At 37.5% G+C, this 27,500-nt stretch overlaps 1 long non-coding RNA gene and 1 pseudogene across 2 annotated transcripts in view; one reads left to right on the top strand and one right to left on the bottom strand.

The window, feature by feature from the left end:
- Window positions 1-27,500, bottom strand: part of LOC147012743 (uncharacterized) — a 643,866-nt pseudogene that overhangs the window by 301,559 nt on the left and 314,807 nt on the right. The gene's annotated exons all lie outside the window — the stretch shown is intronic.
- Window positions 3,095-10,928, top strand: LOC147012745 (uncharacterized). Its single transcript, XR_015051050.1, has 4 exons — window positions 3,095-3,470; window positions 5,058-5,129; window positions 10,422-10,479; window positions 10,763-10,928. It is a non-coding gene; the product is annotated as an uncharacterized LOC147012745 (long non-coding RNA).

The following is a 27,500-nucleotide window of genomic DNA, read 5'->3' as shown; positions in this document are numbered from 1 at the left end:
CAACTCTAAATCCCTTGCTATTCATTAAGGAACATGCCCTTGTGGCATGTTTTGTTTGCAAGTAACTTGCTTTTGCCCCCAGGGGCATGTTCCTTTTAAATTAATACATTACCAGGCTATGTGTAACCGGAACATGATCAACAGGGATGAAAAAATATTCCCTCCAAAAAAACGCTTCTTTCTATAAAGTAGGAATTACTCGGGATCGACGTCAATTCTGGTTCACTCCTCAAATTATTTTGATTCCATTGTTGGAATTGAGTACATTGGAATTGATGCTGCCCACCACTGTTAGGCTCTCAAACAAGCACTCCAACAAAATAGTTGAGAAGGAACAGCTGGCTGGGTCATAGGAAACACTGTTCAGAGATAAACACGACCTGGACACATCCGGAGACAAACACTGCTCAGAGATAAATACCGCCTGGTGATGTCTGGAGAAAAGCACTGCTGGAGATAAACACCACCCAGACAGGTCCGAAGACAAACACTGCCCAGAGATAAACACCGCCCGGACACATCCGGAGATAAACACCACCCATGCAGGTCCAGAGACAAACACTATCTGGACATGTTCTGTATACAAACACCACTTGGAATGTCCGGAGACAAACACTGCTCAGACAATTCCGAAGACAAACACCATCTGGACACGTCTGGAGATAACCACTGCCCAGATATGTCCAGAGATAACCACCGTTCAGATATGTCTGGAGATAAGCACTGTCAGGACACATCCGGAGTATCAGATAATGTGCATATACAACTCTGTGGATGTTTATTAGCATTACAGCTTAAATGAGATAAGCTCTAGAATCTCTTAAACTGAACCAAATTTTTAATTTAAACTGCAGAATTGACCTCAGCAGCAGTTTCAACTGTGAAAAAAGGTGTTCATTTGTCTAATTCGCACATTGTTTGACACTCTGTTCGTCTCCAAAGCACACTGGCTTTAATATGACCATGCTGGCTTGGTAAGTGATTTGCGATTGGAAACATGTGTGGAAACTAAATAAAGCCACAAACACTCAGAGATGCCCGGAGTGTCAAACGATGGCTGAATTGGACAAATGAACACTTTCTTCAGCAGTCAGAACTACTGCTAAGTTCAATTCTGCATTTTAAATTTTAAAGTTCGGTTTAGTTTAAGATATTCTAGAATCTAGAGCTTATAGCTTGTGACAAAATTAAATAAATCCACAAACATTGGTATCTTCGGGCGTTTATAAGCATTGCAATGTATCTAGCGATTTGCAGGTATGAAGATGAGGCATTCAATGACATGAGTGAGGAAAGTGAAAACAATTTGAGTGCTTTATCCTTCAGAAACCGTTGTGGCCTGTTCCAAATCAAGATGTTGTTGAGCAGACCCCAAACATTGACGAATTAAGACCCCAGCAAGGGAGAGCAAGCTGATAAAGGGGTGGACCAAGGATGAAGCCTTGATAAAGGAGCCTTGATATGTAAGGCCATAAATTATCTCCAAAAGGGGTGGTTTAATTAACCCAAACATTCCCTTGGAGTTCCCTTTGTATGAATGCAAAGTTTGGGGCTGCTAGGTTTCATGGTTTTGGGGTTATGGAGCTGACACACACTGACACACACACACACACACACACACACACACACACACACACACACACACACACACACACACACACACACACACACACACACACATATTTATTATTCCAAGATATGTACTGTATATTTAAATTCAACCAAAGAAGCATGCTAACCATATGACATGACGCTGATATCATGTGCATAAGTTATGCCAACACATCACCTCCAAACTAGGAGGCATCCGTATGGCACTAAAGTCTTTGCAGACTTTGTCGTCAGTGTCATGCCATAGGGTCAGTGTGCTTCTTTGGTTTAATTTAATGTTCCTGGCTGCAAACCACCTGGCTGCTGATCAGCAGAGTGGAGACAATGTGCTCATGTGGCACACGCCACTTGTTGTTGGCAGGTCATGCAGTCTGCACTGTGATGGGATTTGGTCTGTGCCCTGCTGCCTCGTCAGAGCTAGGGATCCGATATATATATATATATATATATATATATATATATATATATATATATATATATATATATATATATATATATATATATATATATATATATATATATATATATACACAGACATGCATGCAAAATAAGAAGAGGTTATAAATTTCAGTTCTGGCCAGAGTATGAAATATGTGGGTTAATCATACATGCTGCATAAACTTGCTTCTGACCCCAAAACTAATGGGCCATGGAATATGATGATAACACCTGTCATTATTCTTTTCTAGAAAGGAAAAAAATTGTGAAAGAACTTTGATTCTATCGTTGACTGGATTTTTTTTGTCAAGTAAATAGGGTGAATACATAAAAGTAACACCTAAAATAAGAAACAAAAATGAACGTGGTGTTTGGATCTTTGAGCCAAATGGACAGCTTGCCGAATTATGCCTGTTTACATGCTTTTAATTTAACAATGGGTGTTAATGTCGTTTTAATGTATCACGATATCATGTTCTTCCCCAAAAATTAAAAAAACACGAAAAGATATACAATACATGATGTGTTGATTTCAGCAGATCAAGAATAACCAGGCATTTTCGTAATGCCTATTAGATGTACAACATTTGTAAATTCATTGTTTACCTTGAACAGGTTACCAGCTCTGATCTCAATGAGAATGTTATGAAGCACCGCCACCTTGGCCAAGGTTGAGTTACCCAACTTATTCAGCTGCTTTGTGCATATCAATCCAGTTTTTTTTGTCCATTTGTTTCCCCATTTTTATCATCCATTTAATAGTCGTTAAACAAGGGGCCAATGTCTGTCTGTCTGTGCAGTGGACCACGACGCCCTTTCACCACCTTGCCCTGTGCACTCTATTTGTCTTGCATCCGAGAATGCTTTACTGACCAATCCATGCTCTTTGGCTTCTTCCTTCATCCTGCATCCTGTAATCTCTACGTCAAGCATTCTCCTCCTCCCACCACACCCACCTACAAACACATCCACTCTTTTTTACTCTTCCTCTCTTCTCTGCCTCTTCGTTTCACAAATCACGTTTAGCCGGCGTCAGGCAGAGCGAGCCCTCTCGGTCCATAACTCGAGCCTCGCTGTCATCTCCCGTGGATGGAAAACTGCTGTGATGTATGGCGCGAGGCGACCCTGCGCAGTGCCAGAGAAATGGCCTCATTTTCCCTGCTGACACATGCTTCGTTCGCCAGGCAGCACCCCAAGTTGGACAGAAACAACCGGGAAGAAACCCCCACCCCCAACTCCACAAAGCTGCATCGTAAAAAATCCTTTCTCCCCTCCGTCTGTCCTTCCACAAAATCCTTTTGAGCTGCAGCGCCACACCATCACCATCATGTTTTTCTCAATATCACAACGCCTCTTCCACCCTCCTTTCCCAGGTTCACCAAACCCCGTAGCCATCTTTCTTCATGAGAGTGGCATTTGCTGTAAGTTAATGTCAATTTTTTGCTCTTGACATAATCATTACTTTAATTGGATTGCTTGCATTTATATAAATCAATGGTTGCACAGAACTATTTCACAAACAATTGTAAGCGTGAGAGTCGATAACTAATCGTACTTTTTCAAGAAGAAAAGACAAAATCTAATTCAAAACGAAAGAGCACCATTTACCTGTTGCTTTATCCTCTTTTGCAAAATTTGTCAAAGATGATCAACTGGTCCAGATTGTGTTCCTTGTTCCGAAGATGAAGTTTGTTTTAGGCTCATGGAGTAATATAGATACATAATACATGCAGCAAAAAGAGACAATGGTAGATATCACTATACATTTACATTAATTAGGACACCACAGTAATTGAGTCGAAAAACCGCAACGATTGGTGGTTAATGTGGTGTTGATGCAGCACAGGCCTGGTGGTTCAAATGTCCTTCTCCTGCATTATATGTCCATGTAGTACGAGCATACAATGGAAAAATGAATGCAGAATGTGGGGCATTCAAATAAATATCTGAATGAGATACTTACAATGGTCCTAGAAATGGCAGTTTATTATTTTTTTCAATACACAAGCATAAATGATTTAGAGTAAATATTTTTCTTTCCAATTCATATGGACTGGAATATCAGACCCGTCGCTTCGCTGACGGAAATACCAATCTTTTATTTGCTGTGATTGCTAATTAACAGGGAAAGAAGAAAAAAGATTCCTGGGAGTGCGGGGAGAACCAGCGTCGCAAGTTGGCATTTGCAGTTTCGCCACTTGTGTGCCCCATGTACCCATAAACAACAATTAAATAATATTAATGATAATAAAAATTTCGTCACAAACCTTCCAAGGATTTCCTTGAATCTATAGTAGTTGGACTTATTGAAATCCACTAATCCGTTCTCAAGTTATAACACCACAGACAGACAGACACGGCTCCTTTTATAATTTTGATATTTATAGTAATAAAAAACAAAAATTGTTGGCATTTCTTTGACGATTGTTAGTATCTCATTCCAATAACTTTATGAACGCTTTTAAATTTATGGGATTTGAACGTGGGCTCCTTGTCATCCTGAACCATGTACTCATATCGAAATTGCAAAGATACCAGCCTGAGAAAGAGGGGTAAAGGAATGGTGTCATTTAGGGTGTCATGTCCATGGAGGGCTACCACCAGAAATGTCAGCTCTACTTTGCTTGCCATGGTGGTTCGCATGCCTTTGTTCTTTTTGTTATTGAATAAACTTATTGTTCATAATTTATTTAATAATTCACGTATGTACAATCACAATTTATTTGCAATAACATTGCATTCTCCATCAAACTTATAACAAGTGAATGTTAACTTTTACAAATGAGCACAGATTACAAGGCTGCAGAATAATGCACAGATGATAAATTATTCACTCCAACGTAATAACTAATTATAAAGTGAACTAATCTAAACTTTTGAAAACCTATAAGGCCTTCATTTTCAGCTTGTGGTTTTACTGCTCTCCTCTTTGCCATCCCCCCTCCCCCTCCCCGCACCCCACCCCCCTACCCTCACATCTTGCCCTTCTTGATGCTGTGGGAAGCAAGGCACTCAAATCATTGGGATCTCCCATGATGAAGCTGAGTATCTCAGCCTGTTACTTTCACATACTCAGGCAGGTTGGTGGCCTCTTCATATTGTATCACCTCCTTTTTGGTCTTGCACCATCTGCCCTCCATTGGCTCTGTGCCTCCTAGGTTTCTCTCGGGTACACAGGGTTTGCCAGTAATCCTCTTATTGTTAAACTCCAAAAATCCAGGCTCACTGCTCACTTCAACTATTTTGTTCCTTTACTCTCTCATCTGTGGAACCAACTTCCCCAGTCTGTTCAATCCCATTCTTATCTCGAGGACTTAAAAACAGCTGTTTGCCACTACCTCATGTCATCCCCCATCCATACTCATGATATCTTCCACCCCAAATGACCCCATTCCCAAACGCTCCCCTTTTCCAGTGTATTGTGATTTTTTTCCCTCCCCTCCCTCTCCATCACCTCTTTTAATTTGCTACTTGTCAATTGATTTATTTATTTTCTGTTTCATCCCCACTTTCCCTTTCATCTTCTTGCTGTGTTTCATTCAGCTTGTGTGCAGCTTGTTCACCCCATGTATCTTTCTCTCCCTCCCCATTTTCTCACTGTCACTTTCACATCCACTCCACTGTTGGTGTTTCCCACTTTCCATTTTGTTCCATCTTGTCCACCCCATACATCCTCTGTATTCATTTTGTCTATCCAGTGCATGCATGTTTTGCATCATGTTTTGTCTCTTACGTGCTGATCTGTTCAGTGTACCAGCTGTTCTACAAGCTGTGACTATGTACATAGCAAGAAAAAAGCAAACAAAAAAAAACTCATGCCTAATTCGTCAGAAGAGCCTTTGTTAAATATAGATATATATATATATATATATATATATATATATATATATATATATATATATATATATATTCGAGTTACGTGGCCGCTCGCACGCCGGCGGGCGCGAATTCGCAACAATATATATATATATATATATATATATATATATATATATATATATATATATATATATATATATATATATATATATATATATATATATATAGATATATAGATATATAGATATAGATATAGATATAGATATAGATATAGATATAGATATATAGATATATATATGAGCCTGGTGTTGGCGCAGTGGTTAGCGCAGCGGCTTGGGATCCAAAAGGTCCTGAGTTCAAGACCCGTTGGGCCACTGAATTAATACACCAGGGGGTTGACTCAGCCTGTCATCCTTCCGAGGTCGGCGAAATGAGTACCAGTGTACTGGGCCGGTGTATACCCCGGTTAAAATAGGTGTACCATATCCCTGTGTCGTAAGAGGCGACCAGGGTTGCGTCAGGAAGGGCATCCGGCGTAAAACATGTGCCAAATCACTATGCGGATCATACGGATGATCCGCTGTGGCGACCCCTAACGGGAGCAGCCGAATGAAGAAGAAGAAGATATATATATATATATATATATATATATATATATATATAGACATATAGATATATATATATATATATATATATATTGTTGCGAATTCGTGCCCGCCGGCGTGCGAGCGGCCACGTAACTCGAATTGCGGCACGTCGCCCACCGGACGGACAATTCTGTCGTGACCCTCTCGGACTAACGCCGGGAACTAGTCACGGGTGGGCCTTTCGGCCTCACCACGATCGTGCCAATCGGCCCCCCGCGTGGGATAGGGTTGTTCGCCAAATTCTACCTACCTAAGTACCCACACGGAGGGTAGACTGGGCGATCGCACCTCGCCGCAGGTCGACTCCGGACTCGGGCCACTCTAAGCGACCCGTTCCGTACTATCGGGATAACCGAGCGGTGTTATCGTCAACCTCGACGGTTCCGATTAATAATTGGGCGTATTTAGCCCACTACCAACCCTTTACGTGAAGTAAGATGGAGATTCAATTAAAGAAAAGACGAAGCGAAACGGGAAAAACAGTTCAACATAAGGCACATTTATTCCGCGGCACATGGAAAGCACACATATACAATTACAACAATTATGCACCAAAAGCAATTGCAAAAGAAACACAACAATGAAGATCTACTACCGACTACACGAGCACACGGCAACACTTACAAAGTTTTACTTTACAGACGGCGCCGACAACACATATAATCAAAAGCAAAAGAAAGGGGCCACCCTCAAATACAAGGGGACAGACGGGGATGTGGGCCGAGACCGGGTGGAGCCCACCCGTCTTGTGATGAGCCGCAAATGTGGCGGCGGTGCCCCGACTCCGCGCTCCTCCGCGGGTTTCATTGGCACTGGTTGGAATGGGGTGGGAAGCGCGGGGGGGGGGGAAGGGGGGAATTGTTGATGCTCTGGGGAAAGAGGATAGCTGGCTTGCTTGGGTCCCGTGGCGAGCGACTCCACTACGACCTCGACCGCGCTCCCGGCTTCCCCTCTCTGCAGCTCCCCGACAGACTACGAACCCCGACAGACTGACTCTCCTCCAGACCCGTCTTGACTGCTGTTGCCACAATCCGCCGATGCCACACCTCTCCAACTCACCCGAGCCCAAAAACTCTCTGCCGCTGCCACACCTCTCCAACTCGCCCGAGCCCAAAACTGACTGAATTCGCCCCGCGCTCGGCGCTTTATAGTACGGCAGGAGAACCCATGTGCAAATTTCCGGATCAGGATGAGCTCGGGGGCGGAGCCGCGGTCGCCCATTGGACGGAGGAAAAGTGGGCGTGAACCTCCCCTGATCCTCGAATTTGCATATATCAATTCTACTCCGACGCGCCTGGAGGCGGGGCCAAATCGCCCCACGCTTAATGATTGGACGGATCGGAAGTGGGCGTGTATCATTCCTGATCCGACCTCTCCTCGGAAAGGCTGCACTTTGTACCCGCGGCTCAGCGCGCGCCCTGTACGAGTCCAGGACAGCCTGATGCTCGGTGCCCACAAGCTGTGCGGGAATGGCGGTAGAAGGAGGAGAGGTGAAGGTGGTGGAGGGTCTAAAGTGGCGGTCCCTGGCCAGGGTGACGCTTGGAATGGTGGTGATGCGATGTTTGCGAGAGCGAGTTGTGAAGGTAAAGGTCGTGGCTGTTGGCGTTGTTGTTGTTGTGAAGCGGCGTTGCGGTTGGTGGTTGTTGTGTGATGGCGGTTGAGACGTGGTTGGTTCACAATAAAGATAGAACAGAAAAACGGCTATCTTAAAGGGTCGCAGCCCGAATGAATCACATTTATTCCCTCTAAACAACGGGTTTGGGGCTAACTACACATGTACTTACAGAGATATCTCACCTACGGGACCTGAATGGGGGTTTGCGAACTTCCTCAACCACATTATATATATATATATATATATATATATATATATATATATATATATATATATATATATATATATATATATATATATTTATATATATATATGTGTATATATATATGTGTATTTATATATATATATATATATATATATATATATATATATATATATATATATATATATATATATAATGTATATGAGTAGGGTGAATATACTGGTTCTGGCTCACTTTTCCCCATGTAAATGAATGGGGGATTTTCAGCGATTCATATATTTTTTTTCCCTAAAAATAAACCCCCTTTTTATCCTAAGGTATATTTATTTGTCTCCCCTTTTAACCTGGAGACACTTTTTTTTCAAATAATCCATGCAATAAGATAAAGATTTGTTCAAGTACTAAAGTGGTAATGTGATTTGTTAAAGGTGATTCGAAAGAAATATCTAAAACGTCTTAGCCTCGGGACACTCTTTATCAAATAACCGATGCATATTGTTTAGCTCACTCATTGAACCTATAAAGATTTGTTCATTCTCAAATTCCTTCAATAGTTTAATTTTCTTTGCACAATAATCCCCATCTAAAATATTGAAAAACAAAACATTTGAATCTTTATATTTTTTAAGATACCCCTTTTGTGCCATTACGAAATGATAAACTTCTCTTCATGATCTCATCTGGCCACCGCCCGAGTTGCAAATCATTTTTGTGCATAAACCACGCCATAAAAAAAGTTTTGTTTCAAATGTTTTCAGTTCGTGTCATGAAAATGAGGAAGTGTTTTTTTTGACACGGTCATGCTGTGTGAATGAGGAAGTGTTTTTGGACAGTCATGCTGCGAAAAAATAGGAACTATTCTGTGAGACAAGGTCTCGTGTTTATATTTTATCTCAGAACACGAACTGAAAACATTTGAATCAAAACCATTTTAGGGTATTTTAAGTATGTTTTAAAAATGATTCATACAATTTGAGAATATATCTCCCAGTTATTTTCCAAGCTGTCTCTCCCGAAGCGTCATTTCCTGTGTCCACACCCAATGATTAAGCAATCTCCTCATCGTTGCTTTATAAGTGATTCGCCAGACAAATTTTCTGCCAGACGGGATTTTCATTTTTACAACTGAGACATGAGCGATCTTTCTTCCGCGAACAAAACAGCTCAACACAAAGTTGGTAAGCCTGTGTATAGGTTCCTCTTTGAACGATGAAGCAATTGATTATAAATTAAATTGTGATAATTCTGATATATATATTTTTTTTCTTGGCAGGTCCTTGGAAGAAGAGCAGTTTACATATCACGACGAGGTGCATGAAATTAATGCTCTTATTGAAGAGGTCAATCATCTTAGAAGAGAATTGAAAAACATTTTTAAAGACTGACACGACGTCTTATCACGGCCTCTGATCTTTTTGCCATCTTGTACCAATGGTAAAAAAAAACCGAGACATGGACTCACTCTCTTCCGATGAAGATAACAGCTCACTACAAAGTTGGTAACTTTGTCTATGGTTTCCTTTTTGAACAATGAAGCAATTGATTATAAATTAAATCGTGATAATGCGAAAATATATATTTTTTCCTGGCAGGTCCTTGGAAGAAGTGGAGTTTACATATCACGATGAGGTGCATCAAATGAATGCTCTTATTGAAGAGGTCAATGATTTTAGAAGAGAATTGAAAAACATTTATAATGACTGGTATGAAGTCTTATCACGGCCTCTGATCTCGAATAAATTAAACCAATTGTGAGACGTGTGTGTGTGTGTGTGTGTGTGTGTGTGTGTGTGTGTGTGTGTGTGTGTGTGTGTGTGTGTGTGTGTGAATATATGTATGTGTGTGTGTGTGTGTGTATATGTGTGTGTGTGTGTGTGTGTGTGTGTGTGTGTGTGTGTGTGTGTGTGTGTGTGTGTGTGTGTGTGTGTGTGTGTGTGTGTGTGTGTGTGTCTCTTTCCCTGTCTGTTTGTCTCTCTATCTCTCCCTGTCTGTCTCTTTGTATCTCTCTCTCTCTGTCTGTCTTTCTACCTACCTCTCTCTGTCTGTCTCTCCATCTATACCCTTGACTCATTATTAATTTTTTTTTCAGCTCGATCACACAACATCAGCTGTTGAAGCAATCTGGTACAACACATGATTTTCTGGAGGTAAATGTTTCTGAATTATTATTTAGTTATTTGTTTATTAATATCACTCTCTCTTTGGAATGTCGTCTTATGTTGGTTGCATCATTAGTTTGGACGTGGTTTTGCCAGTACACTGGAATTCATTTTATTGGCCTTGGAAAGATGACAGGCTGAGTCGGCCTCCTGGTGTGTTAATTCAGTGGTCAACGAGGCTTGAACTTAGAACCAACACCAGGCTTACTCATATTACCATGTAATTATCTTTATAAAACCTAATTATTATCCACTTTTTGTTTCAAAACAGAATATGGTGTCTGAGTTTCGAAATCACAAGACATCTGAAGAAGATTGCTGGGAAAGATTATACATTCTCGCAAATGAATATTTAATATTTTCAATTTTGATTAATTATATTTGTTTTGTTTACAATTACTTGATTTTGAATTTCAAAAAAAGGATCAAGACATGAAGGGGGGGGGGGGGGGGGGTGGGGGGGGGTAGGTGCGCTCCCCCAATGACCCATCACCCCCTCATCCCACCCCTCCCCTCCCCATGTGTGTGTGTGGGGAAGGGTGGGGGTGGGATGAGGGGGGTGGTAGGACAAGGGTGGGGGCGCACAGGGGGGATGAGGGGTGGGGCTTGTGTGGGTGGGGTTTATGTGGGCGGGGCGTGTGTGGGCAGGGCTTGTGGGAGGGCGTTTATGTGGGTGGGGCTTGTGTGGGCGGGCATTCGGTGGGGTTTATGTGGGTGGGCTTCGGTGGGGTTTGTGTGGGCAGGGTTTATGTGGGCAGGGTTTATGTGGGCGGGGCTTCGGTGGGGTTTATGTGGGTGGGCTTCGGTGGGGTTTGTGTGGGCAGAGTTTATGTGGGTGGAGCTTGGGTGGGAGGGGTTTATGTGGGCAGGGTTTATGTGGGCGGGGCTTCGGTGGGGCTTATGTGGGAGGGGTGAATGTGGATGAGGCTTATGTGAATGAGGTTTGTGTGGATAAACGGATGGGTGGATGGGTGGATGAGTGGAGCTTGTGTGGTTGGGTGGATAATTTTTTAATTAAATAAACATGTTGTGTGTGGGGAACTAATTAACTAATCACTAATTATGTGAATATGATGAATATGGGTGGAGCTTGTGTGGGGTTTGTGTGTGTGGAGCTTGTGTGGGGTGGAGTTTTTGTGTGGAGCTTGTGAGGGGTTTGTGTGTGGTGGGGTTTGTGTGGGGTTTGTGTGGGGTGGGGTTTGTGTGGAGTTTGTGTGGGGTGGGTTTTGTGTGGGGATTGTGTGGGGTGGGGTTTATGTGGGTGGGTTTTGTGTGGGTGGGTTTTGTGTGGGTGGAGTCAAAAAAGGGGCGGAGTCAAAAAATTTCAATTTATCTTTGTCTTTTGTAATTCCTGTGAATAAAATGAACCTAAAATCTCTTCCCCTTCCAAATCATATATCTTATAAGTCCAAGGAACCATATCTATCACATCAACAATTTTAAAAAGTTCGTTCGTCCATCGTTTAATATAACCCTTTTCAAAATGAGATTTCCACTTATATATTCTTACGATATCACCAACTTTGAACTTAGGTTTTCTGACATTAATCTATTTTTCATATTTAAATTTTGTAAAAGTTTCTGATGGTTTCATATTTGTTGACGTGTGAATCGTGTCATTATACTTATCCACAATATCCTGAATAAAAGATGACCATTGTTGTGAACCGAGTTGTGTGAATTTTTTATATAGTCTCTCTTTTAAGGTACGATTAAAACGTTCAACAACAACTGCCTTCCCTTCATTAAAGGTACTGTATAATGTAATACTGTTATTTTTTAGAAAATTCATAAATGTCTTGTTATAAAACTCTCTACCCTCATCAGTCCACAATTTTTTTAGGTTTTCTCTTACTTTTATTAAATATTTGTTGAAAGGCTAACATAAGAGAATTACTGGTTTTGTTTTTTAATGGTACAACCCATGCGTATCTACTCCTCAAATCAATAACGGTTAAAGCATACTTGTACCCCTTATCATTATTGAGTTCAATCAAATCAGCAGACCAGATATAATCTACTTCCTTGGAATAAACTTTCCTTCTCTGAAACTTTGTGAATATTGCTTTATGTAATTCATCAGCTAATTGCTCTTCAGTCTTAATGACATCATTAGAGCCTATAAGTTTTTTGAATTTCCAAGTCCAAGTTTCAATTTAGCACTGATCATCTTCTTCACAATGAACCGATCAACTTTTTCTCTCAAGGTTGGATTTTGTATCAGAGACAAATTATACAACATTTCTCTATCGGCTTCATGCTTTTCTTCCAACGTTGTGGTATTCCCATAATCAATATCGTGTCTCATGCACACTTCATCAACTCTATTGATGGGTTCACTCCAGGATTTAGGATTGTCTGCCTCATCTTTTATCTTTTATCCAAGTTTGTGCCTGGACCACAGAAAGAATACCCTGGAAGATGTAATTCCCCAGGTATTCCAGTAGTTGTAAATTTACTTCCTGATAAAAACTTTTGTATATCTCCTCCTCGTTTGTGTTTGGAGATAAATTGATTTTTTTTTGAACCACACACCGAACATATACCTTTTTGTATAACCCTGTTATTTTTACTTTTAATATACGAAATATTTTTAGTATTAGTTTTCTTTTTACATTTGAGACAATAACTCATTTATTTATGTGAAAAATTCCTGCAGAGTGCAAAAACCTTTTTAGTTTCCAACATGCACATTTGAATCTTAATTTTTAAAACATAAAGAATCCTTAGAAATGCCTTCACTCTCTCCTCCGTTTATTTAAGAAAAAAAATAAAAATGAAAAACTTGAATTAAAATGAATATCTTGTCGATGTCAATAGTCTTGAAGAAAATATTTCAAATAGACTTGTCAATTCTTTGTTTTCCTCCTCGGTGGGTTGAGTTATTTTCTGTAATACCACCAATCTTTATTTAATCTCACTGGTTTCCATATTTTGATATTTATTTTGTCTCGTTCTTTCCTCCCTCTCCTTCTCTCTCTCCTCCCTCTCCTTCTCTCTCTTCTCTCTTTTTTTTTTTTTTTTTTTTCTTGTATACCTTGGTCGAGGCTCGTATGAGAGCTAACACACAACTCACAGCAAGGAGGCATGAGACAAGAGGGGCGGGAGTGGAAGGGACAAAACATTGGGGAACAGACACAGGTGAACTGTGGAAGGGAGAGGGATGGGGATGGGACGGGGAACATGGCGAGGAGAAGATAGACATTACAGGGACTTTCAGGAAGGAAAGCAGGAGAATTGAAGGAAGTGGGCTTGGGTGGATTATCGGGGGTAGAAAAGATTGAGGATTTGGATGGGGGAAGATATGAGGTGGTGGTGAACAGCTGTTTTGAAAGCCTGGAGGGAAGAATGGGAAAGAATAGAGTGAGGAAGTTTATTCCAAAGGCGGGAAAAAAGAGGAATGAAAGAGTGAAGATGAGCAGTGATTCGTGATTTTGGTAGTTTTACCAGAAGGGGGTTGTTAGCGGACCTTGAGCGCCCTGTGGAAATGTGGTTGGGACAAATCGCAGAGAGAGCAGGGGGGGCAAGGCTGGAGAGGAGTCGGTAGAAGACAGAAAGACCACCGACCAACCTGCGGTGATTGAGTGAGAGGCCCAAAGACTCAGCTTCATTGCGGGAGATGCCAATGATCTTAAAAGCCCTGGTTTCGACAGCGTGAAGTCGAGAAAGGTGGGAGGCAGGAGCACCAGCCCAGAGGGGAGAGCAGTACTCCATCAGGCTACGGACAAAAGCTTTGTAAGTGGTCAGGAGCTCAAGAGGGCCGAGGAAGGACTTTGCACGACGGAGGATTCCCAGTCGGCGACTGGCTTTTGAGGCAAGGTTGGAAATGTGACTTTCCCAGGAAAGGTCATGGCAGATAGTGAGACCCAGAAGCTTGAAAGAAAAGACTTCTTCCAGAGGATTGTTGAGAAAGTGGATGGGCGGGTTTTGTAAACGGTCCTTTCGAAGAGACATAGTGAGAGTGTGAGATTTGTCTGGATTGAAAGACATGTTCCACGTGTTGGACCAGTTTGTGATTTTATCCAGATCTGCAGTGAGCGAAGAAGCTGCTGCTTGCCGGTCTGAGGGATGACAGATTGTACGGCAGAGGGTGGAGTCATCGGCAAAGAGAAATAGAGGATTTTCCAGAGAGTCCGAGAGATCATTGATGAAAACCAGAAAAAGAACAGGGCCCAGAATGCTACCTTGAGGAACTCCAGCCTGCACAGGAAGAGGGGATGAAAGAACTCCATTTAGGGCCACACGTTGACTGCGACAGGAGAGGAAGTCTGCGAGCCATGAGTGGAGATGGCCTTGAATACCATGGGAAGAGAGTTTGGTGAGTAGGGCAGGGTGCCAGACTGTGTCAAAAGCACGTGATATGTCCAGGGATACGGCTCGGATTTCCTGTCTGGCATTGAGGACCTCCATCCATTGATGGGAGAGCAGTAGCAGCATATCCAGGGTAGAGTGACCTGGTCTGAAACCAAATTGATGATTGGAAATCAAGCCATTGGAGAAGAGGAAGGATTTCATGTCTGAAGCGATGATGGATTCCATAACCTTGCTGATGATTGGGAGAAGGCTGATTGGTCTGTAGTTACAGGGATCTGTTTTTGCACCTTTTTATGCAGGGCAGTGATGTTAGCAGATTTCCAAGCAGATGGCAGATGACCTTGGGAAAATGAGAGGGTGAATAGAACAGAGAGAGGGTGAGCAAGAGCAGAAGAGCAGGCTTTGAGGACACGTGGGCTGATGCCGTCTAGACCGGTTGCAGAATCTGACTCGAGGTTTGAAAGCAAGCTCTCCACCTTGTCAGGAGAAAAGGATACAGAGTCCAGGGACAGTTGGGTGCGACTGGGTAAAGTGGGTAGAGATAGTGATGGGTTTGGGACACAAGAATTAGCTGCAAACACCGAGTTTAGACATTCAGCTTTATCACGTGTGGAATCAGCAGTGCGGCCATTTGAGGTAAGGGAGGGGATGGAGGGGGAACATACACCAGAAACAGTTTTGATTAAACGCCACCAGGATTTTGAGGAGGGAGAGAGGTTTGAGAGTTCAGACTTGAGATGAGAAAGATGTTGTTTTCTGGCTCTCCTGAGGGTAGATACACACTTGTTCCGAGCTTTGTGGAAAGAACTGAGATTGCCCTCAGTTGGGTTTGCTTTCCATGAGGCAAAGGCAAGTTGTTTCAGGACAACTGCCTCGCCACAAGCTTCAGTAAACCAAGGGCGGGAGGAAGGGTAAGACAACTGAACACGAGAGGGGATAAATCTGTGCATGAGGGAGAGCAAGTTTCTTTGAAAGAATTCCCAGGATGAGTTGATGTTTGAGAAAGTAGTGATAGGAGACCAGTCTGTAAGTTTGATGGCTGCTCGGAGACCCTGCCAGTCGGCTTGAGTGAAATGCCAGACTCGACGGCGGTGAGGTGTTCTCTGATAACAGCCAGAGAGATGTCCACTTTAACAAGGACGTGGTCAGAAGAACCAATTGGAGCGAAGGAAGAGCAGCAGATATTGTCAGGGAAATTTGTCAAAATCAGATCCAGAAGAGATGGAGTACCATTGGTTGAGATCCGAGTCGGGAAGTTGACCGATTGAGTCAGTCCCAAAGAGTCACAGAAAGCTTTTGCTGATGTCCCATGGCAGATGATAGAGGTACCCACACCTAGCCAACTGGCGTGATGACAATTGAAGTCGCCACATAAGAGGAAGAGAGAGTTTGGATGAGAAGATAGAAGATGGTCCATGTTTTCGGAGAGTGAGGTGTAGATGGAGTCATCACTGTTCGGTGGATGGTACAGTACACATATAAACATGAGGTGGGAGTGGAGGGGAAGCCGAAGCCAGAGGTATTCCTGGGGGTGTGGGGGAGTGAGAGCAGTGCAGGGAGAGTGAGGAATAGAGTCTTTGATGAAGAGAGCAACACCTCCACCAGGACGAGGCTCAGGTCTGTCATACCGTAAGAGGGAGGCTCTCTTCTCCTTTTCCTCCTTCTCTCTCTTCTCCTTTTCCTCCTTCTCTCTCTTCTCCTTTTCCTCCTCTTCCCTCTCTTCTTCAACTCCTTCCTCATCCCTTATTATCCTTGAATTGCTTACACCCCATAGAATATCATACATATATTCATCAGGATTTCTTGTTATTCCTGTATCCAAAATAATTTTTTTTACAACAGGAAACCAATAAAATTTATTTTGAATTTCTAAAAGAGCCTTACCTTTTCTTAACTTTATAATTTTTTTCATTATTTAACATTCTAATTAAATCTAAAGTTGTCGGTTTATCAACATCAGCATAATGCCAATCTTTTATTGAAAATACCTCATTCTTATGTTGTAGAACATATTTATTAAAATACCAAATACCCTTTTCTTGAAGGTATGCTTGGACACAGAAATGATAATTTTCTTGAAGCCTTCTTGCTGTCATTTATGTATTAGAAATATATGTTAGAATAATATTATGGCACGAAACACCTCCCCATCTTCCCAGAGTTAAATCATTTTGTATTTCCTTACTTATTATATATAATCCTGTTTTTTCTGTTTTCATGATATAAACAAGGGCAAAACCATTATTATATTCACCCTTATTAAATTCTTTTATTTGTTGTTTACTAATCGTGGCCCCACAAAACTCATTCTCGATACCAAGTGGATAATATTCTTCCTTACAAGACTGATTTAATTGTTCCAGGTCTTCGAGGTTAATTTTAAATGACCAATTATACCCTAAATCATTCATATCATACCCCCATTGTTCTATTCTCATACAAACGATACACCCTTCTTTATAAAAAATTTATTTTAATTCGAGCTGTGAATTCTGTATGACCTGGAGATAATATCAACACTTCTGTATCTTTGGAAAACACGGCCGTTTTATTTAAAGATATATATTGTGATAAATCGCTTAATCTCACCAAGTCATTCGCGTCAGTCGGGCTTGGATAATTTTTTAATTTATAAGCATTTTTCATGTTAATATTTTTGGTTATATTATATTTATGTCATTCAGCCTGTGCCTTTGTGTAATAATTTAATAAATCAATATCCAGTTCTTGAGATACACCAAAGATAGAACCATCTTTACCAACATAAGTCATTTATATTAGATTAAAAATAATATCATAAAAAATTTTTATTTTTGTTGAGTTGAAATAACACATATAGACATAATTGACCACAACACTTGGAATTTAATTATTGGACTTGAAATGTTTGATAAACACCATTCTGTAAGAATTTTATGACTTCAACAGGTGGTGGAAGACCAAAACTATCAAAATAATATTTGTCTTAACTATTAAAAATACAAACCCAATGAGAACCGTTCCCATTATTATCTTCTAAGTTCATAATAATATTCTTTGTATGTTTCAGCCCATTTGTTAATTCATCTCTCATACAAATAACCACATGATGAATTTTTAATTTCTTACAATATTTGACAAGTTGTAAATTTGATGTTGTATTCTTTCCAAATTCTTTAAACCACTCATCAATGCTCATTTATTTATTAGAAAGATATAATCCATTACCTCTTTTCGTTAATTTTACACCTGCTTGTGCTATAGAAGAAAGCATATCTCCAACTAACAATCTCGCTTTATCAGGCAGACCTTCAAGTTTTTCAGCAAAATCTACAATTACACCACTTCCACTAATTTGTTTCTCCAACTCTTTGTTATGTCTTTCCAATTCTTTTTGAGCCTGGAGTTGAGCCTTCCTTTCGTTGGCAGTTTTCACCGCTGTTGAAATACCACCCGTCAATGCTCCAACCGCACTTAAACCAGAAAATAAAGGAATTAGAAATGGGAGAAATCCTCCACTCGTCTCTCTTATTGAATATTTTTTCAACATTGGTTTTGTCATTTTAATTTTAAGTGAGCCAGTGTCATTCAAGATTTTAACCTGTTCTCTTGTGAGCAAAACATCAATTCTTACTGCTCCTTTTCTCTGAATTGTATTAACGTTAATCATACAAGGCTTTTGATTTTGAACACAAGATGATAGTTTATGAAGATTGATTTGATTAACATATACCCCAGTTGGTACTTTGCCACTCATTTATTCAACAAAAAATTATGTGAGACTAATCATCACACCATTATCTGTATTAATCTGCAATTCTGTTTCTTCCAAAAGCAAACAATATGTATCAACTTCTTCACTCTCTCCTCTTTCAATGTATAGGGAAGTATCCACTCGATTAGACTTTATAGTTTCCTTTTGAGCGCTCAGGTCAAACGCATAGATTGTATACAAACTTTTAAATGCTGTCATATCCAAAATAGGTTCTTTATTTCCATTACTTTCACACACCTTTTGGTAAGACTTGTATGCTTCAGCAAAATCATTTTTTCCCAATTAATTTCCAATCTATCTCGTGGATAAAATGTTCCATCTAGAGAAACGCGAAGTTGTTTCACCTTAGCATTATCACTCAATGCATTATTTTTATCAGTCGCAGTATCACCATCTGGCTTTTTAAAAATGATCCACAGATATCGTGGCTTTCCTTCCAGAACACCCAAATTCCACGTGTAAGTAGTTTGGTTGAGTTTAACGTGTTGACATCTTCTTTTGAGGTATGATACACTGAGTGGTTTCTTTGAGTTAAGTCTTCGATTCAACATCTCTTCTGTTTTAAGATTAGGAGTATATTCACTGATATACCAACTCATTTCCTCAATTACAAATTTATTCTGATCACCAAAAGCACTACCAACACCAAAAAGCAATCTATTTTCATTATCATTCCTTTGTAGTTGAAATCAAATTTTAAGACCATACAGAACTTTATCATGATCACAAAATCCAAATATACCTTTAAGAGGAACTGCCACAGTAAAACTATTTTCTGCTTTTGTATCATCATTATAAGCTCCTTTCCTTTGAGTATATCCAGGGTCTGTGTTTGTTCCCGTTGACATATCAGGAATAAAACCTTCGACAGACCCCTTTCCCATTCTATCACTGAATGTATAGAGTGTAAATTTCATCATTTCAGATACAGCAGAGACATAATCAACCGCTTCAACTTCTTGTGTTCCAATATACAAACGCACACTATCAAAAATTTTCCAGAAGAAATCATTTACAAGTGTAGCGTTTGTGTTAGTCGCAGCCTTAGTGAATTTAAATTTACACAACAAGAAACTTTCGGATAGATTCAAATAGGTTTGTTGATTATTTATTTCAAAACTTTTTGTACCATTCGTATTCCAGTCTGTTCCAGTTATTGCATTTACCTTGAAGTAATCTTCTTTTTTAGTGGAGTTTGAGATAATAATAGTATCATCCAAAGCATAGATACTATCAATTGCTTCCATACTTGTATTTATTTAGGAAAAAAGATGTTAAAACTTTTGAAACCCTGATCCAAGTATTTGAATTATTTTCTGTCGTTCTTGGGGGGACAACTGAGTTTTGCCTTTCTTAATTTCTTTTATTGCTTGTAATTTATGAGATTCCTTCTGGGCATCTTTTATGCTCTTTACAACACCTGCAACATTTCCCACAGCAGAAGCAGTTGAACCAATTAGATCTTTATGTTTAAGAATAGTTGAACCAATAACCATTAGAGTATCAATTATCCCATCTCCTCTAAATTGATGTCCAACACCCCTTTGTCTCTTAGGTTTATAGTATGCTCTACCAAGATACATACCTTCACCCTTGTAGTATGGGGAAAGGAACATCCCATCCCCTGTAATTATTTTATATTTTCCCAAGTCGTGTTTCCTCACAATAACCATCGTATTTATTTCTTGGAAAAATTCACGTAGGTGAATTCTGATGGATATAACTTCTCCATAAAAAGAAATCATACGATTATCTTGGTCGGTTATCCTAAAATTTACTCTGTGTATGGTTTTTCCTGACACAGGGAGATAAACCAAATTTTTGGGTTCCATATTGAATTTATAACCAATTGGGGTTGAGTTTGCGCTGAATGAAAATATTGCATTTGTTTTTTTTCCATCATTATAAGCACCATCAATCAAATCACAGTGAATTAACACCGAATTTATTCCTGAGGATATTTGAATGACATTATCACTGTAAAACGTCCCATTAGTTTCAATCTTTTTTGAGGAGAAACCCAATAACTCTCTAAATGAATTATCAATTGTGAAATCAACCTTGTAGTTATTTTTAACTTTAATCGTGGATTTTGAAGTGTGTTTTTGAATGTCTATAACAATATTTTTTGGTTCATCACCCTGTTCTTTCATAAGACGAGCAATTTTGGAAGATATTTGAGAAATCTCATATGCTCCGGGTGAGACTGTTATCGTTTTGTATCCACTTCCGGGATTATAACTAAACTTGTCATTTTAATCAGTTATATTAAATAAGGTATTATAAGTTTCCATGGACAATAAAGATGCCTCATATTCTTTTGTTGGGTCAAGTTGGAGTGGGTATGGGAATGAAGATGTGTGGTCGCTTGTTGTGAAATTGAAACTAAGGATTGTGCTTCTCATCTTATTTAATATGAGATAAAATGTCTTTATATTGATATTTATTAATTATTTTCATGTTCATCAACTGGTCTAAAATGGCTGATGCTTCATTAAAACAATTGTTATTTCCAGCCTTCTTACTACCTAACAACAATAACAGTCTTTTAACTAATTGCGATGGGTCATTTGGAAGAAAACTAATACCTGAACCAAGGATACTTAAAGCCTGAATAATGTGTTTCTCCTTCTCGTTTTTCCTACTTTTACTATAAATACTAACCCTATAATTTAGAGTGTTCAGCAGATCAATATATACTCTATCATCATTATTTTTCATATCCAATGGTTTATCAATATACTTTGATTCATCCCTCACAGTTGAACCTTGTCTTCCATCTTTTGTGAGAAGAAACATTAATCTCGGAGTTAGTTTAACAGGGGGTTGAGCAGAACCTAAGAACCTTAATTCATCATTAAATATCAATACCTTTTCTTTAACAAGATGAAATATTGCTGGTTGTTCTGTTGGAATGAGTCCTGCTTTGGTTTTTGAATCCGCTGAATATATTCATTGTTTTGAAGAGCATTCACAATATAATCAGGGGGTCGATTAATCTCTTCCAGTTGTTGAAATAAACCTTCATCATCATACACCTTTAATTCTCCTAAATGCTCTAATTCTTCCTCCGTCATTTGATCAAAATCTTTTAACATTTGAAGTTTTTTAGGATTATATTCTACTGTGGGAACTGTGGAAACATCTTTCATTTTTTCTTGGGAAGTTTTTAAAAGTGGTTTAAAAAATTTCTCTTGTTTTCTTTCAAATGCTTCTTCGCCCGTTAGTTTCTGTCTCCGTTTCTTCTTTATGTCTTCCTGCTGTTTTACAACTTTTGAAACCAACTCTTGATGTTCCTTAAATCTTCTTGCTCTTTCTTTTGCATCCATTTATTTATTGTAAAATATCATTTAATGAATTGTAAAGATCAACAGGGAAATTTTCCTTTTCTTCATCATTCAAGTAGATGTGTTCAAATAAATCCTTTTCTTTAAATATTTCATCAAATTCTTTATTAACATTAATGCGAGTTGTAATTTCTTCTTCACTAATACTTGCATCTCTGCTTTTCATACGTTTGCGTTGAGTTTCTTCATCAACATCAAAACCGAATGATAAAATCTTCACTCCGCTCAGATGTTTAATAATTTGTCTCGTTCCTTCTGAATTAGTTTCTAATATCCCAAGACCACCAGATTTCAGTTTCCTTAACTCACTCTTACAATGTGAATATTTTGTTGTACCAAGAGAAACCTCCTCAAATATTTGACCTTCATTCCTCAATCGCATATGTTCCTCCACTGAAATATAGTGATAATCTTCACCTTTTACTTCTCCAGGTCTTATTGCTCGAGTTGTTGTTGATACAATGCGTTGATACAATGATACAATTTAAGTAAATTTACAATATTCTCATTTGTACTACACAAGAACCTTGATTTATGAAAGTTTTTTCCAGAAGCAGATTTACCCACAAGATTTATAATAATAGTTGTCATTTATATATGTAATTGTTTATAAAACAAAAAATATATCCCTTAATATCTCATCTTCTTTCACAACAATATATTTATATTTTTCAGTCGTGTGCTTCATGTAATCCTCAAATTTCTTTTTACTACATAATGTAGAACAATTATCTCTCCAAAAATTATTGATATCTATTGAATTTAACTTGAATAAAATAAAAGTATTAGCATTGTTTCTGATGGAACGACGAGGAAGTTGAAAGTACGATTGACTAAGATAAATACAATTACAAGAAGAATGTCTCCCTCTTGTGTAGTAGCTGTCCATTACCGTTTGGTTTCTCTCATTAACACAATCATCAAAGATAACGAGGTTCTTTTTTGATTTATCCAAATCTTGGGGAGACGGTATATCATCCGTATTATCACTAAGAATACAAGTTATAGGATTTGATTTCTTTTTACATCTCTGTGTATCACAAAATAGTTGAATTATATCTTCAATGTTATAATCATTTAGGTTTTTTTGACGTTTAAATAAACCGATTATATCTTCTTTTTGAAGACCAGCATTAAAACCTTGTGAGAGTAGTTGATACTCTGGTTGAAAACTCGACTTTGTGAGAATTATTAAATTATCATAATCGAAAAAGTTGGGAGTGAGGAGCATTTTTAAAAGTAAGCAGGTTTTTCCACATCCACTTGAACCAACTATGAGACATCTTAATGAATTTGGGAGATTTTTATGGTTGTTAAATTTTATCTTATTTTCCCAAATGGGTAAAAAATCATTCATTTATATATTTGGAAAACAGGTTATTTAATTTATTATTGGCTTTTTTAGAAACTCTATATTTTATCCTAAGTTCAGGTTTAATTTCAAGATAATCCATTATTTTATTGATACAATATCTTGTGTTGATATTTCCTTGAAAATTACATCCATGAATAATATATAACAACAATCCTTTGAACATTTTTCTTATATGTTCAGTTTCTTCCCTTGTAAGGAAAGGTGTGTGATCACCCTCATACTTTACATTCATTTCTCCAATCAATCTTGTAAAGTAATTCATTTTTGGTGTAAATCCAAAAGAATTATTTTCCTTTTTATATTTTTTATTATCATTAATTAGAAGATAATCACAGAATATACATTGTTTATAGGCTTTTGACTCTGTGTTTAATCCCCGTCTTTCACACGCAGGACAATTCTCAAATTTGTCATATGGAGAATCAGGAAAGTCTAGCATATTTATAAAGTAAAACTTTACTTAAACTGAAATTCATCTATACTTTCAGTTGTATATTGACTCATATTTAATAATATCACCATCGATATCAATATACTTTTTTTCATTACCAGATTCAATGACAACATTTTTTTATATTAAAGGTAATTTTAAAATGATGGTTAACTACTATTGAACGAAATGTCATTTCACCTGATATATTAACATCCTTTATTTCATCAGGATTTACATCTTTAGGGTTGTTGAAAAAAATACAAATTTCTCCTTGCATATTACAGATGGTCTTATCTTTTCTTTCTAAAGGTTCATCCATAAGGTTTTTGTTTTTTGATACTTTTTCTTATTTCATTGCTTTTTCTAGTTTTGAATATATTACCAGAAGGAGAGGAGAAACTTTTGTAAGAGATACTTTAATTGATCTTCTGCCAGGTATACTAAAAGCCCTTCCACTGAAGGAAATTGAAGAACTCGTATTATTTTCCATAATTGTTTTTTTATCCAATAGTTGTTATATTTATCTTTGTTCAATTTTACATCCTTGACATATTTCTCAGTATCTTTAACAAATGAAGAGATTGATTGAAACTTGTCTTTTGTGTCTTGAAACATTGTATTTATTAAGTGAAAAAGTTGGAGGATAAAATGGTTTTAAGCACAGATTCACCTGTAAAATAAACGAAATTTTCTTCAAGAAAATTTTAGTTTAAGCAAAGATTTATTATATAAATATGGTGAATACAACATACTGCGATGTTTGTAATCACAAATATAAACATTATAGAAAACACCTCAGAACCAACAAACACACATTTATTCTATTTCATAAAATATCTCCTCTTGAGTTGGAAAGAAAACATTGCGATATCTGCTCAAAGGATGTTTTGAAGAGTAGTTATAATAGACATCTTCAATCACAAAAACACAAGAAAAATGAGTTTAAAGTAAAGGGAGACTATTATATTGAAAACACTGATGGGGCATTTAAAGGGCATATAAAAATAAGGATTTTTCAATTTGGAGAACCCGGTCCATCATCAATAGCTGAATCAATTGAAATAGTGAAACCTGATGTTGAAAAAGTTATTAAAAAGACATTAAAAGAAATGAAAACTTTAAAGTTTTATATGGGAGTGAAAATGAATATGAAAAGACAAGATGAAGAACAAACTCCTTATATGAGAACAGATCTTCATTTTATAACATCATTTCAACATTTTTTGAATAGTGGGGTTTATGAAGAACTATCAAAACAAGAGGAGGATGTTGATAATACAGTGGTAGGAAGTGGATTCAATATTTAAAAAATCAATCTTTTTAGATATACACATTCGAAAATCAAACCCTCTTAAAGCTTCTTCTTATATTGAATTACCAAAAGAAATAAAACTAAAGAAGGCAGTTGTTAATATTAAGAACAATGATAATAAATGTTTTCTCTGGTCTGTTCTTGCTCACTTTCATCCACCAAAATGAAATTCAGAAAGAGTAAAACAATATATGAAATATGAGAATACCTTGGACATGAAAGATTTTAAATTCCCAATGCCACTAACAGATATTCCTAAATGTGAGAAAAAGAATAATCTTTCTATTAATGTATATGGATTAACGGATACAAACAAAGTTCAAATATTAAAAATTTCAAACAACTATAAAAATGAAGAGACACACATTGATCTTTTATATTTTAGTGTTGGAAATAATTCACATTACACATACATCAATAATTTATCAAGATTAATCTCTTCTCAGGTATTCAGAACAGCAAACAAAATATATCCTTGTAAGCGATGTCTTAATTCATTTCATACAAAAGAACGATTAGAACAACATTCAAAATATTGTAGTAATCATAAATCAGCTATAATTACAATGCCTAAACCTGGTGAAAAGATTTCTTTTAATGATTATAATAAATCTATCATGCACCCATTTGTGATATACGCTGATTTTGAGTGTATCCTTAAAAAGATAAATACTGCTTCTCTAATCCAAAAGAATCATGTACAAATAAATTTCAAAAACGTATTCCTTGTGGGTTCTGTTATTATATCAAATCATCTGTTGGAGAAAAGTATAACAAACTTGAACATTATAGTGGAAAAAAAGCTTCACAAGAGTTTGTAAAACGATTAGAAAAGGATTGTATAAGACTCACTAAATTAATAAAAGAAACAAATGAACCGATGAAATTAACCAAAGAAGAAAAATTAGAATTTAGAAAGAACAATATCTGTCATATTTGTGAGGGGGAAATTAAGGAGTCTAAAGTTAGGGATCATTGTCATCTTACTGGTAAATATAGAGGTCCCGCTCATTCCTGTTGTAATCTTAATTATAAATTACCTTCTTTTATTCCAGTCTTTCTTCACAACAGCGCCAACTATGATTCACATCTATTTATAAATGAACTTTCAAAAACACCAGGGAATATTTCTGCCATAACAAATACAAGTCAAAGTTATATTTCTTTTACAAAAATGATATTCACAAAACCTTTAACTCGTATTAGGTTTCTAGATTCTTACAAGTTTATGGGAACACCACTGGCCTACCTCGCATCAAATCTAAGCTCCACGGACTCTTTTCCAAATCTTAATTCATTCTTTCCAAAAGAGGAAATTCTCACTAAAGAGGAAATTCAGATTAAAGAGAGAATTCAAAGTAAAGAGGAAACTCGAATTAATGAGGAAATTAATGAAGAAATTCTAACTGAAGATGAAATTCTAATTATAAAGAAAATTCAAACAATGAATGAAATTCTAACTAAAGAGGAAATTCAGATTAAAGATGAAATTCTGATTAAAGAAGGAATTCTTACGAGAGAGGAAATTCAAACAAGGAATGAAATTCAAAGTAAAGAGAAAATTCTTACAAGTAAGGGAATTTATCCTTATGATTATATGGATTCATGTATGAGATTTAAAGAAACACACCTTCCTTCAAAAGAAAGTTTCTATAATAACCTTTATGAAGAAGAGATAAGTGATAAGGAATATAAATACGCACAAGAAATATGGAAAATATTTAAGATAAAGAACCTTGGAGAATATCATGATTTATATCTAAAAACAGATGTTTTATTGTTAGCTGATGTGTTTGAAGCTTTTAGATCACTCTGTCATAATAAAAATTGTTATGGATTAGATCCTGCCCACTATTTCACAGCTTCTGGTTTAGCTTGGAGTGCAATGTTGAAAATGACAAAACAAGATATAGATTTAATCAGTGATGTTGATATGCTTTTGATGATTGAGAAGTCCAAGAGAGATGGAATATCACAAGTATGTTCAAAAAGATATGCTAAAGCAAATAATAAATATCTTCCAAATTATGATAGTGAAAAAGATAGTAATTATTTGATGTACTTTGATGCTAATAATTTGTATGGATGGGCAATGTCTCAATCTCTGCCTTATGGTAAATTAGAGTGGGTGGAAGAAAAGGATTATGAAAAGGCTTTGATGAATATTGTTATTTCTTCTCAAGAGGAATTGAATGACGAAGAAGAAGGTTATTATTTTGAAGTTGATTTGAGGTACCCGAGTGATCTTCATAATAAGCATAAAGACCTTCCTTTTGCATGTGAGAAAGAAACCCCAAAGAAAGAATGGTTCAGTGATTATCATAAAAGTTTTAATATTAAAGGCAAATCAACAGAAAAGTTATTAACAACATTCTATGACAAAGAGTGATATGTTTTGCATCAGAGAAGCTTAAAACAGTTTTTGAGAGAAGGATTGAGAGTAGCTAAAATTCATAGAGTTTTAAAATTTAAAC

Source organism: Eptatretus burgeri, chromosome 14 (assembly GCF_056783735.1).
Source record: "Eptatretus burgeri isolate ZD-2024b chromosome 14, Ebu_testis_v1, whole genome shotgun sequence".
Lineage (NCBI taxonomy): Eukaryota > Metazoa > Chordata > Myxini > Myxiniformes > Myxinidae > Eptatretus > Eptatretus burgeri.
The sequence above is the reverse complement of the archived record's forward strand: the minus strand, read 5'-3'. Positions and strand labels throughout refer to the sequence as shown.